An 18,016-nucleotide genomic window follows, 5' to 3' on the forward strand; every position below is an offset into this window, starting at 1 on the left:
AGTTCAAGTGATGTATCCATGTAACTAGAGACCTAAAGAATCCAGTTGAGGGCCTCTATGCACAACAGTGTCCTCCATCATGTGGCTGGAGACCTGGAGCCTACAATAATATCTCTTACAAATCTGTAACAAGAACCTGCACTAGGAAGGCCCACAGGTGAGGGGTGGAAGCTATAAAGTGTGAGACAGTGAGATGATGGATCTATGCAGCAGGCTGAGGAATCTGTACTGAAGCCAGAAAGTGATGATTAAGGTAAGGTCTACTGCTCATTTTCTAGCATGCAATCATAGGCTTTAATGTAAACTTATGTAAAACACGACTCCTTTGATAAAATGTCCCTCAGACTTAAAAATATACATGTTTATATAATATAATGCATGATTCCATCTATCAGTTAATTCTTAAAAATTGAAGGACAGGTTGCATGGGGAGAGACTGGCTCTGACCCTCCTCTATACTCTAGAGGAAATGCCATGCCTGTTTTGTTTCGATTTCTTTTCTCTGGCCTTATATCTAATCTTTTCCTGACACTATATGCTTGTCTTTTTAGAGGCATATAAAGTTAGAAAAACAATCCTAGACTCCTAGAAAAATAACCTTTGACTCCTATTAAGTGAAACCATAGAAAATAAGCAAATGCCAAAGTGGAAGATATGGATATTGTTTTATTTTATTTTATTTATGTATTTTTGGTACCAGGGATTGAACTCACAACCTTGCGCTTGCCAGGCAGGTGCTTATGTTGCTGAGCTAAATCCCTGGCTTGGCTATTGTTTTAGATGAGGACATAAACCCCAATTCTGTGCCATAAGACACATTGAAATTTGCCTGTTCAAGAGAACACACACAAGTCATATCCTACTTTAGTGTTCTGCACAATCTCTGTTGGGCAACTGAACCAGAGACACAGTGGAAAGAACCAACTTCTAGGTGCTTTAAAAAGCACCACACTTATTTGGCAAAAACACATTTTATGTAAGAGATGCTCTCCAACCTTTTACTTATGTGTACAGGAAAATACATTGATTTTTACAAGTTGAAGATTTCAGAACACTTATTGTGCACTTAAAAAGTGCTGGGAAATCCTATTGTATGGGCTTAATAACTTTCCCTAAAAACTTTGACAACAGTGCTTGTTTTACCAGGTAGTTAAACACTCTTTGAGCAGCCGCCAGTTTTAAAGCAGAGGATAGGATTCTCTAGCATCTCTTTGGTGGATTCCCACTGAAGCCAGTGGCCAATGGAATGTTGACTAGACAGACAGCTGGGTTCATTTCTGCAGAAAGATCTCATTGTGTGGGCCACTAGAAAATGAGAACAACTGATGGTCATGCCCAAGGCTACTCTCTGTTGGATAACCAAATGGTCTTCAGTGCAGACTGCCTCCCCAGTTACTGAAACATCTCTCCTTAACTATTATAAATCTCTCTCTCTCTCTCTCTCTCTCTCTCTCTCTCTCTCTCCCCTCTCCCTCCTAGTAAACTAGGAATACTAACTATACTTCTCAGCTTATTTGAAAAGCTCTCAGAATACCTCTGCCTTCAGAAATTATGCTGAGGTGGTTTACAACATCTGTTTGTGTTTCACATTGCATTTGTTAGCTAAGAGTAAAAAAAGAGATTTTAGCCTTTTCTTTTATGTGTTCATAGAAGACATGTATCCTTTTACTAACATGTAAAATGTGTTTGCCAAATGATAAACATAAGTTTAATGTGTGAGCTTCAAAAATATAAAAGTTTAAAGAAGGCATAGCTTTGTCTAGCTCTTGGAAAGGTTGCCTAGATGATTAGATGGATAACATTAAGTACCATGGAGACTCGTAAGACCTAGGGCCCAGAGCAGGAATTCCCCAAGTCAATTGGTGCTTTTATCTATCTCCAGAGGTGATCTCCTTCTCAGCCCAGCCAGAGAAGTCCTCTCAATAATTGCAATTCAACTTTTTACACATGTCCTCTTCCAATGAACAAAAGCAATGGCTTATTACAAAGTTATCCTTCCTTCTTTAAACACTCTGGTCCCTATTAAGACCATTTTCAACTTGGGCTTATAAATGTCTTATTATAAGTTCACCTATGTTACCTAGGAAGATAAAATTGAGCACAAGTTTCAGGCTGATAGATTGATCGAATTTTCTACTCTCTCCAGACGGCATCTATCAGACCCGGAGTGGAATTTAATCAAGAGATGACTTGAGGGTATACATATCAAATAGTAATAAAGAGGGGAAGACCGTATTGCTTCTTTTCTGCATTTCATACATGGGTAGATCAATTTCAAGTATCTTAATCTTTGGAATGCATTCTTAAGCATTCAAATTTTACATGTTGAAAAAGTACCTTTTGCTATTTCTTTCTGTGTGTATATGATTTACCTTCTCTGAGATCAAAACCAGAATGTGGAGGAAAGCATTAATTATGATGTTTTCTCCCAACTATAATCATACTATAAAAATGATAGGGAAATGGTCAGAATTTTATAGTGTACAGACTTTGTTTGCATTAATGAATAGTCATCATTGATGTTCAAATGTAGATGTGAGTCACTGGAAAACCAGGCACTTCAGTATCTCATGAGATTCACAAACCCAGAACATGAGACTACTCCTCCCCAAAATTTGGAACCTGAGGTCAACATAGCATTTAGCAAAGCCTTACCCAAAATAATTAAATCTACATTTTCCCTTACTTTCCCTTCCTGTCTTGAAGATGGGGCTACTAGACCAGCTGTAAACCAGGCCTCTCAAGGGCCATACCCACCCTTAGCTGACTTTATGAAAGTTTTTGAAGAATACAATCTTTTACAGGAACTAAATGGACAGTTTAGAAGTCACCTGTGTTTTTTCCCTCAGTGACCTACAACAGACAAAGTGAAATATTGGAAAATTTTTCAGATTTCCACCATAAATACATTGAGGTCTTTAGAGGACTTACTCAGACCTTTATGCTAAGTTGGAAAGATACAATGGTAATGTGAAAATAAACATTGACTTCTAATGACAGACAAGCAACATTCTGAGCTGCTATTGCATTTGTGATTGAATGTCAGATTGTTAATTTTAGACAGAAGTTTGACAGCCAAGGTATCTATCAGTTGCCACCAGAGCTCAAGTCATCCCTGTGCAAGGCCCCTGGTGGCTTAACAGCCAGAGAGGAGGTAGGAGCAGGAGACATTTTCAAGTGTGTAGTTTTGAAGGCACAAGAAGGACAAAAACCAAACCCTCTAGATTTTAGATTGTTAGCGATTTTTTCAGGAGAAAGATGAAAACTCCAGTGCCTTCTTAGATCAATTTCTAGTGACATTGGTAAAACATATTTTCCTGGATCCTGTTCCTCAGTAGAAGGACAGATTACTCTAAAAGATATGTTTATTATCCAGTAAACCCCTGATTAGGAAAAAGTTATGAATAGTTCACTGGATGCTTTCCACAAAAGGAAATAGGAGAAAGCTAATGTGAGAAAACAAAGAAATGAAAAAGGCACTATCTTTGCTAAGTCTTTAATAGAATTCGAACTTAAGTCTGATTCTTGGGGATCCAAGAAGAGCTCAACAACTAGACTCAATGGATACTACTATGGGAAACCAGGCCTCCTGAGAAAGAACTGCCTTAAGAGGCCCCCCAAGCCATGCCCTGATGGCAAAGGCTGCCACTGGAAGAGAGACTGCACTCTGAGACTGAGGTCCCAGAGCTGAGACTCATCTCCCCAGGTAGTCTTATAATACCAAAGTGCCTTGAGGTACTCTACCTTCTCCCCTGGCCAGATTGTCATCTTTGCATGTCATCTCAATGGAGGAGCTCTGAACAATCTTAACTAGAAGAAAAAGCCAACCAACTGCTGAGCATTGTGATGTGTATCTTTGTTCTTTAATTCTGGCCTTCCTTCTTAGCATCATACTTCAATAAAAACAGTCACATTAAAAAAAACCAAACAATGTCACATTCATACTATAACTGGGTTTTCTCTTCCCACATTCTTTTTGGCTATGCCTAAAAGACCAGTTCCCATCCTAGAGAAATTTTATCCTGTCTAAATATTGTAATATCTATGTATCTATCCATCTCCAGGTTACCAACTAATCAAAATGATTCTAGACTGGTTTTTACAAATAAAATACATATTGTTGTAACTGATATCCTTTAAAAGCAGTTTTTGAACTTACATGATTTGCTCATGCATTGATTGCACATGCTTTCATGTCTTGGAAAATTTGTTGTTGCCTAGAGGATGCAAAACTTCAAGTAATCATACAGATGAAAAATAACAAACACACTTGATTTCTTTTAGATTACTTGCACTGGGATCCACCAGGTCTTGTCTGGAGAGAGGGCTATAGGACACATATCAAGGCCTTCACTAGCCATACTCAACAGGCATTAAATGACACAGCAACTGGTCCCATTCCTGACTAAAAAATTCAGTTAATACGACAATCCATCCTCCAAAATCAGATGGCATTAGACATTCTAACAGCAGCATAGGAAGTACTGGTACAATTGTAAAACCTGAATATTATGTGTTCATTTCTGTTCTTCCAGCTAGTATCTAAACAGGCGGTCAAGATTTTAGATGACACATCAAAGATTTGTCAGACTCTAAATTCTCCTGATCCTTATTCTTACCCTCCTTATGAAAAGACATCACTATCTTCTCTTGCTGGAAACCTTTGTTGACTGTACTCATACTTATCCTGTTGATTGTACTAGTTGGCCTTTGTGTACTTAATTGCTTCATTGTATTTTTCTCTTTAGGCTTAAAGCTCTATGCCAACCTTTGACTGAAACAATTGCCTAGAGTCTCAGGGTCTGATCCCCAAACTCCCAAATGAGTGTACAGTAAAGGCTTAAATAAATGAGACAAATGGTACGATTTTAGGGCTTCAGGAGTTGTTGAGTTCTTGACTCTCTGGCTATGATATGGCTACCCATATTTATTAGGTCCAAACCAAGTACAGAGATACAGAGGAAAGTACAGGAAATGAGTCACTTCAAAGACTTCTCCAAGTGATAAATTATGCCAATTTAGCAGAACTGTCTTATCTCTATGATGACATATAAAGGAGGAATGAGACTGCAGGAGTGGGATGTGTAGCTGCAGTCTCTATTTTATTGATGTTTGAGTCAGGTGTTCTCAATTATGACCTTACCTTGTGTTTGAGGGATCTCTGGCATCACAGGCCACTGCAGACCTTAGCCAGGACCAGTGATTCATAGAGATTCCCTTACCAGCTCCCATTACCAAGTAAGGGACTTAGCTTTAGGACAGATTCAAAGATAAACATAGAAAGCCAATTAGTTAATTTTAAATCCTACTGAGAGCTGCTACACAGCTGCTTATTTTTGTCTCCCACAAAGTCTATTGAGGACCTTTAGATACACCCACTTTACAGATCTCTGATGGCCAATCAACAACTGCGATCCATTTCAGGCTGACTAAGCTAGATCTGTTATTGCCCATTATTGCCTCATGGCAGTTAGGCATACTTATCCAGAGTGGGGAAAGTGATGGGCAGCTAAATTAGATAAGATATTATATTCAGTCTCAAAAGACTGGGCTTTCATAGAATCCAGGGCAGAAGATCACATATGTTGCAACTCTGGGGGAGACAGATACCTCCTACTTTGTGCCATACCTCAAGATAACAGAGGCCTTGAAAGGATGGGAAGAGCAGGGTGGGGTGGCCTTCTAGACAAGTGGAGCTCAATTGCATGAGCTCATCTGAATAAGGAGGGGACCGATTAGCACAGATGCTTGCTTGTGGTTTCCTACTGCTGGCCATATGACTCTGAAAACAGAGAATATGAGTTCTTTAAGTCTGGGGACACTAGACCAGCACCAATGGCTCTGGCTGTTGGTCCTAAATATTGTGAGGTGTTTCTGGCTATCACTGGGCATATGTAACTGTTTCTAATATTTGTTTTCACTGCAACATGGTCAAAGGGCAAAGCCAGGTCTCATTTATTCTGCAGTGCTGGGATTGAGATCCCTAATGTTGAGAGCAATGCAAATGCCTCAAAGTGCTGATACAAGGAGACATGCAAGGCTCCCTAGGTCTGAAAGCAAATGCCCCAGTACCAGCTCAGGGCACTGATGACATCAGTGCTCCAGACCTGACATGCACCTTCCTCAATGGGCCAAGACCCTGTTAGGGTCCCAAACAGGGATGTGACCTAGCCCAAACAGATCCCACCAGTCCTCTTTGGGCCAGTCTGACTGACTGATGCCACTGTGGTTCTGGGTTCAGGGCTTGCTCAGACATACAAGTGAGTGACACATAGATATGGAAAATCTGAAAAACCACTCCCTTATTTTCCCCAAAATGCTTCTGTTTCCTTGGCTTGTGTTTTTCATGGAGGAGATTGTTTTAATTTCGTTTGTTTCACTCAACCGCCTTATCTTTTATAAAGGGTCCAAACATGTTCACAGGCAGAACAACAATCTCTTTAATAAATGGTGCTCGAGAAACTGGCTCTCCATATGCTGAAAACTAAAACTAGACCCATGCCTACCACCATGTACTAAACTAAAATCTAAATGGATCAAAGATCTGAATATTAAACAGAAACACTAATTCTGTTGGAACAAAAATTAGGTAAAAGTCTTGAAGACCCTCTTTCAGGTTGAGTATATTTCCTATTCAGAGCATCTCAATGGGTTCTATCTTCTGATCTACTCTGCTTGTGTTTCTTTTTGTTAGTGTATCAAGGCCATCTATATTAGAGATTGTAGCCAACCTTCTCTGTCTCATCTCTGCTATTCTATTTTTCTGCTATTATTTGTCCACTTTTCTCCTTCAATCCACTGTCTGCCCCATTCATTGAGGCCTCTCTGCCACTGTTGCTGGAACTTTGGTATTTTTTCTATCTCTCTCTAGAATATCTTTCAGTACTTTTTGTAGGGTTGGATTGATGGTCACAAACTCCCACAGTTCTTCCTTTTCATGGAAACATCTTGTTTTTCCATTAATTTTGAGAGAGAGTTTTCCAGGGTACATCAATCTGGTTTGGAAGTTATTTACTTTTAGGTCTTGGACTACTTCACTCCAAGATCTTCTTGGTTTGATAGTTTGTGTTAAGAAGCCTGCCATTATTTTGATGGGTCTTTCTTTATAGGTAATCTGTTTCTTTTCTCTGACCACTTTTAATATTCTGTTCTTTTTTTTATTTTGAAAGTAGTAAACATGCAACAGCATAAGACTGAACAAAGCCAATCAATACAATGCAGTGAAATTGGTACAGGATTTCACAGTAGGATACCGGGATAGTAGTAATAAGTACTATGGTATATCTCTTTCTCTTCAACTTAACAATAGTTGTCCAGTCAATTAGGTATAGTAAAATCAAACAAAAAATAAAACATTATAAAACCAATTGAGAATGCTGAATAGAGCAAAGGAAACAACAAAACAGTGTAAACAACCTATTCCTTCGAACAGAAGATAGAAGGAAATCCCCCATATTTGCTGTACTGCATATGGTCATCCTCCCAAGAGATGCTGAGACATCTACCCCGGTAGCTATGGTGGGAGGGGGCAGGTGGGAGAAGGATGCTTGATTTTCAGCCCGCGTGGCAGTAGGTTCACAGGTAATGGTTCTCTCCAAGGCCCAAGTTGCAAGAGGGCGGATGAATAAGCTGCCTGAGTCCTTCCATGGCCGGATCTCTGGAGTTGATTCTCCTTAATATTCTGTTCTTGTGGTGAATTTCTGGGTTCTTGATTATTATACATCTGGGTGTAGATCTGTTTGGATTGTAGTTGGCTGGAGTTCTGCATGCTTCATTTATCTGGATATTATTTCTTTTTCCTATGCTTGGGAAGTTTTCCTTAATTATTTCTGTGAATAGCCTTTGTAATTCATTTGTGTTTACTCCTGCTTCTTTGTTTTCATTTTTTTATTCTTAAGTTATAGATCCTCTTGTCTTCTAGCCTTTGTATTGTTATGTCCTGGTTCCTTGTCATTTTTAAGAGGTCTTTTCTTTCATGATCACACATTGCAAATCTATCTTCAATTTTTGAAAGGCTAACTTTAGTTTCTATCAAGGCATTTTACCAGCTTTCAATGGAGTTTTAAATTTCCTGGTAATCTCTTTGGTTCTGATTCATGTATTCTAGATTTTGTTTATATTCTTCATCAAAGGTTTTTCTTCTTTTTCTGGGATCCTTCATTCTTCCATATGTGTTTTCTTGAGAGGGGCTTAGCATTTCTTTTATTAATCTTTTTATATCTTGCATCATTTGGATTAGAATCAGTTTTAAGTTCTTCTATGAGGTCATGAAGGTATTTCTTTATGTCTGTTGATGCTGTGGCCGATATTGCTTGATCACTACCTTGGATCTCTTCTGTATATACCTCTTCTGGACTTATTTTCCCATGGTCAGCAGCGGGAGGCTTTTTCTTATTTATTTCTCTTGTTATGTTTCTGGTTTCTTTCAGACAGGTGTATGGTGGAGGTCTCAGGCCCTCTTCATATTGCTTACAGTTTTTCTAAAGCGTGCTGGCTGGGGGCTTGCTGCCTTCTCCTGTTTACTGTTATCTGAGGTGCACACAGAGGTGATGCAGGCTGACCCCTCTGCTCTGAGCCAGTCAACAGGTGAGTGCCTTCAGCATGTTAGTCAGTGATATTCAGACATCACAGGTCCAGGACAGTTTCAACCCTCGCTATTGGATCCCAAACAGGGATATGACCCAGCCCAAACAGATCCCACCAGTCCTCTTTGGGCCAGTCTGACTGACTGATGCCACTGTGGTTTTGGGTTTCAGGGCTTGTTCTGCCCAATATGTCCTCCAGCTGGCCACACCTACTGCAGGACCCAATTTCCAGCACTCACAGAGAATTAATGCAGCTCTCCACCTTGGCTACACTGTATGTTGCACTGTGTCCTCCTGCCAATGGTCCCAGCCTCACCAACTTCCGTTACTGGCAGTCATGGCTTCAGTGCAACCATGAATCATCTGACTCCATGGCGCACCCAGCACAGCACAGGACCAGTTCCAGTGAGTGTATCTGGTTCCAGCCTTTCATCCACGTTTTCCTTCTTTTCTTTCTTTCTTTCTTTCTTTCTTTCTTTCTTTCTTTCTTTCTTTCTTTCTTTCTTATTCAGTTTTTTTTCTGGGTTGTGAGAATCCCTCTCCTTATGTCTGGTCTTCTCCATATTGTTAAATTCTAGCATCTGAATTTTTTTCTCAGAGGCTCTCTACTGTGCTACCTATCAAGCCACCATCTTCCCCCCTCATCTAATTTTTTTTATGAACTATAGTCTCAACACTCCAAGAAATTTCTCCATGATATTTTGCATTTGTTATTCTATTTTTAAACCATCAAGTTATGTGAGCCACACAGATTTAGGATAGAGTAAATCACAGCCATTGACCAATGTTTTGTCTCAAGTGAAATCATGGTTGCTACATAACTCATCAACAACATGGACTCCATGTTCTGTTTTGTTGTTGAAATTTTCTATCTAAGGTTTCTGGGGTTTCTTTTTCTTTATAGTTTCCTTACCAATATTTCCTTATTGTACAATGTTCACATAAGCAATATGACTTTATTTTTCTTTGCCATATGTGATGCTGCCATAATATCTTTCTGAAATACAAAGATCGTGCTATACAATTCTTTGTTTTAAAATTCAAATACTTGATTTCAAAATTTCTGCTTTGTTCTTGTATTGAGTTCCTCTGCTGGTGAATCTGTGATCTGTTATCAAATGTTACATCAATTGGAAATTGGTTAACCAATTGCCAAATATCACATTCCAATTTGTTTGGGAGATAGAAGCAAAAAATCTGTTCACAATATCTTTGAATTTACAGATGAGGAAGGAACTGATGGCTGAGTTTCAGGGTAAATGTCTCAACTCTAGCATAATAACACTTCCCATCTACCAGGGCATGAAGTTTTATACCATAGTCTGACCCACTGATTTTCCCTGTCTTTTATATGCTTATGGTCATCATGAGAAATCTCTGGTTGGTGCAACAGACTTTTCAGTGCTTCCAGTTTAGTTACTGAGGTGTCATAATAAATACATATTTTAATATGGCTATTGGTGCATACAGAATCCTTTACTTTCATTTCAGCTTTCTGTATTTCATAACATCTTGCAACATATCATCTGTTACAGTTATCAATGCTGAATGTTAGTGCCAGCTTTCTGGTCAATGTATTTCAAACCTGCAAAGAACCTCACTATTAGTTTGGATCTAGTTCTAACACTGGATTGCTCTATTTGGTTGTGTGGCCACTTTGCTATTTTCTGACTACTGAAATATGTGCTCACATTGATGTTTGCATCACCATCTGAATCTAGGAGGTCTTCATTCTCTGTGTCTGTATCAGTCAGTTCTTGCTCCATTACACATCATAGGAACTTTGAATCCCATGGCTGTGGATGATTAACTAACAATTTCTAACACCCAGGTGAACTGAATCAGCATGGTCCTGGCTGTGGAAGAACCATGTGAAGATTGTTGCCAACAGCATAAAAGGAGAAATGAAGGGGAAGGTGGTATGCTGTTGATTCTCCTGGTGAAGTTTCTCACCCTGATTTTCCTTATATGAACTTAAGTATATTTATCGTCACAGGAGCTTTTATCCATGCTACCACTGAGGATAGCTACAGTTCTTTTTGGGGAATTTCTGGTTCTAACCTTGAGTGTAATTTCCTGTCTTTAGTACAGATCCCTCACCTTGCAGGCACAGAGCCTTCATCCTAATGGTGTAGAATCTGTAGCTTCCATCACTGACCTTTGGATTTTCCCTGTGTAGTACCTTGGGTCAGACTCACATGAGACATTGTCATGGGCTCTAGACCTCTGGCTAGACACACAGAGGATATTGCCATGGGCTCTAGGTTTTCACGTGGACTTGTGCAGGAGGACATTACAATGAGATAGAAATCTCAGCTGAGTTTTTTGCATTTTTAGAGTGTGAGATCTCACTCTTCTGCACTTAGCTTTTTGGTGAATATTATAAAATAATCCTGTCAATTCTGTGCCTTGTGTTAAATTTCTTCTGGATTTCCAGGAAGATGACAGAGTAATAAGCAGCAGATAAAACAGTCTTTCTGAAGGACACCATCTAGACAAGTGAATATACCATCAAGAGGAAGAAAACAAGGAAGAAAATGGATTCCTTGGACCCAGGAACAGTCTAAACTCTGAATCAAAACCCAAACATAGAGTAAAAAGTAAAACTTCAATTAAAAAGAAGGTGGTAACTTGTGGCATCTTCACCCAGAGCCTGACTCAGTATGTCAGGCAAGCTGTTGCATCCTGGTGATGTGTGGACATGGTGACTGTGGTGGCTGGCAAACCTGAAGGCCTCTCCAGAAATACTTGGTGTTGGAGGAGAGCAACACATGTGGAGAACTCTGCTGGTTGGAGGTCAGTGCAGAGGACTTGATCCTCACACAAGGTGGGATCCATTGGCCAGGAGCCATTTTGGAGTTGAACTGGATGAGTCTAGAACCAGAACTGTTGTCAGCTTCCTCCTACAGATCTTAGCTGGGCACAGACCTAGGGAAATTCTTGGAAATCAGCGAGCCTAATAAGCCTGGTTTCAGGACAGGCCTGCTAATGTTGTCTGTTACTCCATCACTGAAATTTTTTTGCCCTACAATAAATTACAGAACATTATGGTAGTGATCCAATGTGGCAGAAGGTCAAATTGGCATTTCTTAACCTGACAGCCACTTTCTTCTTCTTCTCCAGTTGTAAATTCCTCCTTCCTTTGCCTGTGCATGTTAAGAAAATTTCAATCATCTCCACATGTGTCATAAATGCCCACCCCATCTGCCACATCTGATCAAAGTTACCTATACACCCCATCCCCAGATCTAGTCAGAGGAGAAAGGCAAACCATTGTTTGTTGTGTGTTCCTCTCCACATCCTTTAAATAAAAAGGCCACTTTCACTTTTTCTCATATTCTGCTTCTCTAGTACACCAGAAATCTTTAACATTTTGGTGCCTTCTGACTCACATTGGCAGAGCACATTGGCTTCTAGAAGTCACTCCCGGTTTGAGCTCCCCTGCCTAAGAATCACTTTACTTCCCCTGGGACCTGCTTATTTGTCACCATTATCCCACCTCATTTTTCACAGGTGAGGTGTCCTTCCATTCAAGATTTTCCATCCTATTTTCCAAGCCTGAAAAAATTCATGAGCTCACATTAGAAAATCTGTCCATTGCAATCTCTGAACAAGGAGTAGGCAACCTGAGGCAAAAATCATTATCCCATTATTCTCTGGGAACCCACCGCACACTCTCAGTGACGACTGATGAGAATGAGTGTTGGGGCCTTTCTTGTCACACTTTCAAAACCAGTGATAACTTTTTTTCATACGTGTGAGGTTGGACAGCTTTCACATTCCTTGGTGGGGAGAGCTAATACTCTTATGTTCTGAGGCATAGTTGTTTTCTTGGCTCACCTCTAATTTGGTCACTATGGGGAATACCATTTCCTGTCCCCTTAAAACAAACTCTTTTGTTCCTGGTTCATGATTTTGGTGTTCTGGGCCTCAAGAAGGCCATGAAAAACAAAAGCTGATCTTTTGTTTATGCTTTGGTCACAATGGCCGCAAGCTGGCAAAAATCTCTATATAGGATTTTTTCACTTTGAGCATGTTTTCTTCTCCCATTCAGTCATGCACAGTGGCCCAGATATTTCTGGCTCACTGTACTGTACCAGGATCTCTCCCTCCCTGCCTGGCAGACCCCTTGTATAATACGCCTCTTGTCTTCACTCCACCTCTCCCATATCCTCGACCCCAAACTACATGACTTTCTCAGCCAGAAGTTTCTGAGACCCCTGCATCGTCCTCTTCCCTTTCCTCACCCCCAGCGGCCCCAAGCCCTTCACTTACTTACTTTCCCCCTTCTCAGATTGTCGATCCCCTCCATCTGAGCCATCTATTCCATTGGATGGCTCCTCTTCCTTCTCCCTGGCTTCTGTTTTGCCATTCTCCTTGCTAGTTCACTTGCTCTTGCCTTGATAATGTCCAAAGCCCCATGGGAGACACGCCAACTAAAGTTTATATGGCTAAGACAACTCATTACTACTGAATTTATGTATATTCACATCTTTACATACAAAACTGGGATTATTTATGATGAGAACTATCTTCTTTCAGATTCAGTAATCTACATTTTCTTGTGCTCCAGCCAAGAGATTCAAGCCAACCAACATGAAATCACCAGTCAAATAATAATTTTTATTTATTTTTTTTGGTCTTTTTCATTTTTATCGGTACCAGGGATCGAACTTACGACTGCCTGCTTCCAAGGCAGGCGCTTATGCCGCTGAGCTAAATCTCCAGCCCCAAATAATAATTTTTAAACAAAAGTTTACATAATGTCCATTAACAAGAGGATCTAAGAGCCAATGGTTATAATTGCTATAACTTAGAAACATTTTCTAGACATAACTGTCAAACCTACTGCTCATGCTTTGATTATACATTCCTTGGTATATATACTTTGATTATATATGCTGTAATTAAAGTTTGTTCGTGCCTAGAAGTTGCCAAATCATGAGGCATCATACAGATAAAAACAATAACAAACATACTAAATTCCGTTTAGATTCCATTTACTGGGATCCACCAGATGTTTTTTTTAAAAAAAGGTTATATGATGCATGTTGAGACCATAATTAACTACACTCAAAAGCATTAAATGACACTATAGCTGATCTCTTTCCTAAATAAAAAAAGGTAAAATTAATTTCTAGAAAAAGCCATCCTTCGAAACCAGATGACACTGGACATTCTAACAACACAAGATGTACTTATGAACTTGTAAAAGCCCAATAGGTGCATGACAAACCAATGACATTGCAGTTTCAAAATTCCCTGTACTTATCCATCTTCTTATGGGAAACCATTAATAGGACTATGTTCTTAATTATCATGTTGATTCTATTATTTGGCCCCTGTATATTTAATTGATTCTAGGGTATATGCCTACCCAAGATGAAAATACTATCTGCCTGCTGAGGACCATTAGTTAAAAGCTCTGCAGAATATCCCTGACTTCCATTCAAAAACTTCAATCCCCTTCAGCCTGAAAAAGCCAGATCAGTCATCAACCATTACCCCTCATAGCAGTTTGGTTTACTTCTTCAGAGGGGAAAATGTTACAGGCAGCTGAATCAGTTAAAAATATTACAGGCAGTCAGACAGGGCTGGGACCTCAAAGGAGCCAGCGAAGAAAACAAAAAGCCATTTAAGAAGATCTCCCTCTGGGATTTGAGGGCCATGTTTTGCCTTTTGTCTTGGGATCTGGCCTACAGCAGGAGATATCTATCTCCTCTGAGGTCACAAGACATCTGGTCTTCTGTGCTGGCTCCTTTGAGGTCAGGAAAAACAATACCTAACAGCATCCAAAAAAATGAAATACCAAGAAATCAATCTAATGAAGATTATAATACTCTGAAAAAGATTGATGAGGATATTAGCAAATGAAGAGATATTTCTTGCTCTTTAGTAGGAAAAACCAACATAGAGAAAATGGCCATACTTCCAAACTGTTATACAGATTTAATGAAATTCCAATCAAAGTTCCAATAGCATATCTTATAGAATTAGTGAAAACAATCCTAATATATTCATCTGGAATCAGTAGAGATCAAGAACAGCAAAGGTGATCCTTGGCAACAAAGACAAGGCAGGGAGCATCACAATCACTGACTTAAAATTCTACTCCAAAGCTACTGTGGTAAAAAGTGTGGTACTGGCCAAAAACAGGCCCCAAGATCAATGGAATAGATTAGAAGATGCAGAAATAACTGCACACACTAAGCTATCTTATATTTGACAAAGGTGCCAAATTCATTGGAGGATAGTCACTTTAATAAGCAGTGTTGGAAAAATTGGCTTTCTACATGCAGAAGATTAAAACTGGACCCATATCTTTCACCATGAACTAAGTTAAAATCAGAATGGATTAAAGATCTTACTAGTAAAAGAGAAACACTAAATCTGCTGTAAGGCAGAGTAAGTAAAACTCTTGAAGACATTGGTGTAGGCAAAGACTTTATGAATAAAACCCACAATGCACAGGACTTATCCCAAAGAATCAACAAATGGGATTGCACCCTACTGAAAAGCTTTTGCACAGCAAGCTAAATTACCAATAGAGTGAAGAGTCAACCCACTATGTGGGAGAAAATGTTGGCCAGTTGTTCCTTGTATAAAGGATTATTATTGAGAACAACTATAGAACTGAAAAAAATCAGTACTCTCAGATTTAAAGTCCCAATATAAAAATGAGCTTCTGAGATGAACACGCATTTCTCAGACAAGGCAGTACAAACAGCAAATGAATACATGAAAAAACATTTGACAGCTCTGGTCATTCAAGAGAAACAAATTAAAGTAACACTGAGATTTCATCTCACCCCAGAAAGAATGGTTTGAATTAAGTAATCCACCAATAACAAATGATGGAGGGGCTGTGGGGAAAAAGGAAGTCTTCACCACTGTTGGTGGGAATGTTGACTGGTGCAACCACTGTGGAAATCAGTGGAGATTCCTCAAAAAACCTAGCATTCAACCCAGCTATTCCCCTTCTGGGTATCTTCCCACAAGAAGACAACTATGACATGTATGCACCCACGTTCATAGCAGCACAGTTTATAGTACCAGATCTTGGAAACAACCTAAATATCTATCAACTAAGGAATGAATAAAAAATATGTGATATTTCTGTATAATGGAATACTACTCAGCCACAAAGAATGATACACTGGACATTTTTATACTAATGGATATGACTAGAGAACATAGTTATTAGTGAAATAAATATGTCACACATGGTATAAATATCATATTGTTTCATTAGTATGGTATGTATTTTGCCCCAGAAAGACTGAGCCATTGTATCAGCCAAGCAATGACCGAGGCCACACCTGCCTTTAATTAACCCACCATGAGCCATTTTGAGTTGACTTTTGGATATCTTGAGAAATTTTTGATGTGCTATAAGATTTGGTGATTTTGCATGTGTATATCCAATTGTTCCAGTATATTCACTGAGGGTATTTTCACTTAATTGCCTTTGCATTTTTTTCCAGAAATCAATTGTCTTTTATGTGGATATCTACTTTGGAACTTTAGATTGGTACTTTGGTAATTTGTTTTGATATCAGTATCATTTTTTCATGTTTGGTGTAACTTTGTGATGAGTCATGGGGTTTGAGAGGGTTGGAACCCTAATTTTTATTCCTTTATCAAAGTTATTTAGACTATTTTGGGTCATTTCTATTTTTAAAGAAATGTAAGGATCAAAATGTTAATCTATATGAGAAATGATGTTGATAGTTTGATAAGGGATTGTATTTTTTGATCTTTACTATTTTCCTCTGTTCATTTTTGGATTTATTCTGCCTTTTATTTTTAAGTTTTCAAGGAAGGATATTAGGATATTCCATCACTCTCTTCTATTAAATGTAATTGGTGTTAATAAATAAATAAATAAATAAATAAATAAATAAATTGTGACATGGAGTGCATTTTCTCAGGGTTGACCTGTCCTGCTGTGATGTTGCCTGGCCATGTGGCTTAAGAGCCTTGGAAATTAATTTGGAAACATTTCAAAAACTTGCCTGAAGGGCAGCTCCCATGTGATATAAATTATATGAGAGTTTCTGGGGAGAGCTTGGAAAATCAGAGTATTAATGGAAATGTCACTTGTTAAGGTGAGGCTCAGGAGGCTGTTCTTGAGAAGGATTGTATTGACCAGATGGTGCAAGGTGTCCTGTGACAGGAAGTTGGTCTGCATTTTGCTTATGCTTATAGATATCTCCTATGTAGCAGAAAAGTTTCAATGAAGTCTACTTTTGGGTTTGGGGCATGGTTACTGCTGAGCTTTGGCTGGATCTATGTTCAAAATGAGGAGCAAAGAGTCAGCAAGTGTCCCATTGAGCACAGATTGCAAGGGTGATACAGAGGAGGTTTTAGTTGTGGAGAAGGAACAGAACAATGGGAAAATGAACAGAGGCTTTTTATCAGGAGGGATGAGTGTACTTGAAATGTAGGAGATCCATTGGGACATTTTTTATTTGTGGCATACTCTGTTGTTAAAAGTTAATTGGAAGCAAAGACTGTGATTCTAATAGTTCTAATATGATTTTAATGTTTCTTTAGGATACATGTCTGTAATCAAGTTATTTAGTCAAATCTTGAACGTTGAGCACACTTTGAATATCTGCTTTTAGTATGGAAATAAATAATTGTATTGTACTGCAACAGGAAATTCAAAAGATAACAGAAAATTCCGAATGTCAAAACAAGCTAGCAGCATTACATCATATTGAGACACGATGTGCTCACCTGGCCTGCTCCATAACTGGACCACCAATCCAAGCCAGCCTTGACTGACTGTATTCAGCTGCTTTTCATAGATACTCTTGTCCAGTTCAGCTTAGGCCAGTCTAGCTGCAATGCTCCTGTCTCCTGGGGAAATATATACCCTTTTTAACTAAACTGTTCTAAGCACTGTGTAATCTAATCAAGGAGAAGACTTTATTGCCTTACGTTAAACAATCCATCCAACTGCATCTGCCCATATTGCCTAACAACATACGACATAGTTGGTAACAGATATGCTGTCAGCTTTTGTACTTTCTCCTTGCAAATCCTGTATAACAAAAACCTACAGCTGACTCAGGGCTGGTGATTTGGAACTGGTCTTCCAAATAGCCCACTAGTGTAATAGTTTCCTTCGAACTCCTTGATGCAAGGCATCTTTCTTTCAGTTTGGTATTGGGTGTTTGTAACAGTATATATATAATATTTATGTAAATTAATGTAAATATAAATACCCTGATATGTTAATTTTGCACAAATCTGCCACTGGAGACTAGTTTAAGAAAATGTATCTAGTTGTCAAATTGGTCAAGGGTGGATTGTGGTGGATTAACAAATTGTCAACTTTTAACATCCAGCTGAATGGAGTCAGCCTGGTTCTGGGTATGGAAGGCCCACCTAAGGATTATTGCCAACAACATAAATGGAAAACT

This window comes from Cavia porcellus, unplaced genomic scaffold (assembly GCF_034190915.1).
Source record: "Cavia porcellus strain 051 isolate PalLab524CR breed Dunkin Hartley unplaced genomic scaffold, mCavPor4.1 scaffold_5, whole genome shotgun sequence".
Classification (NCBI taxonomy): Eukaryota; Metazoa; Chordata; class Mammalia; order Rodentia; family Caviidae; genus Cavia; species Cavia porcellus.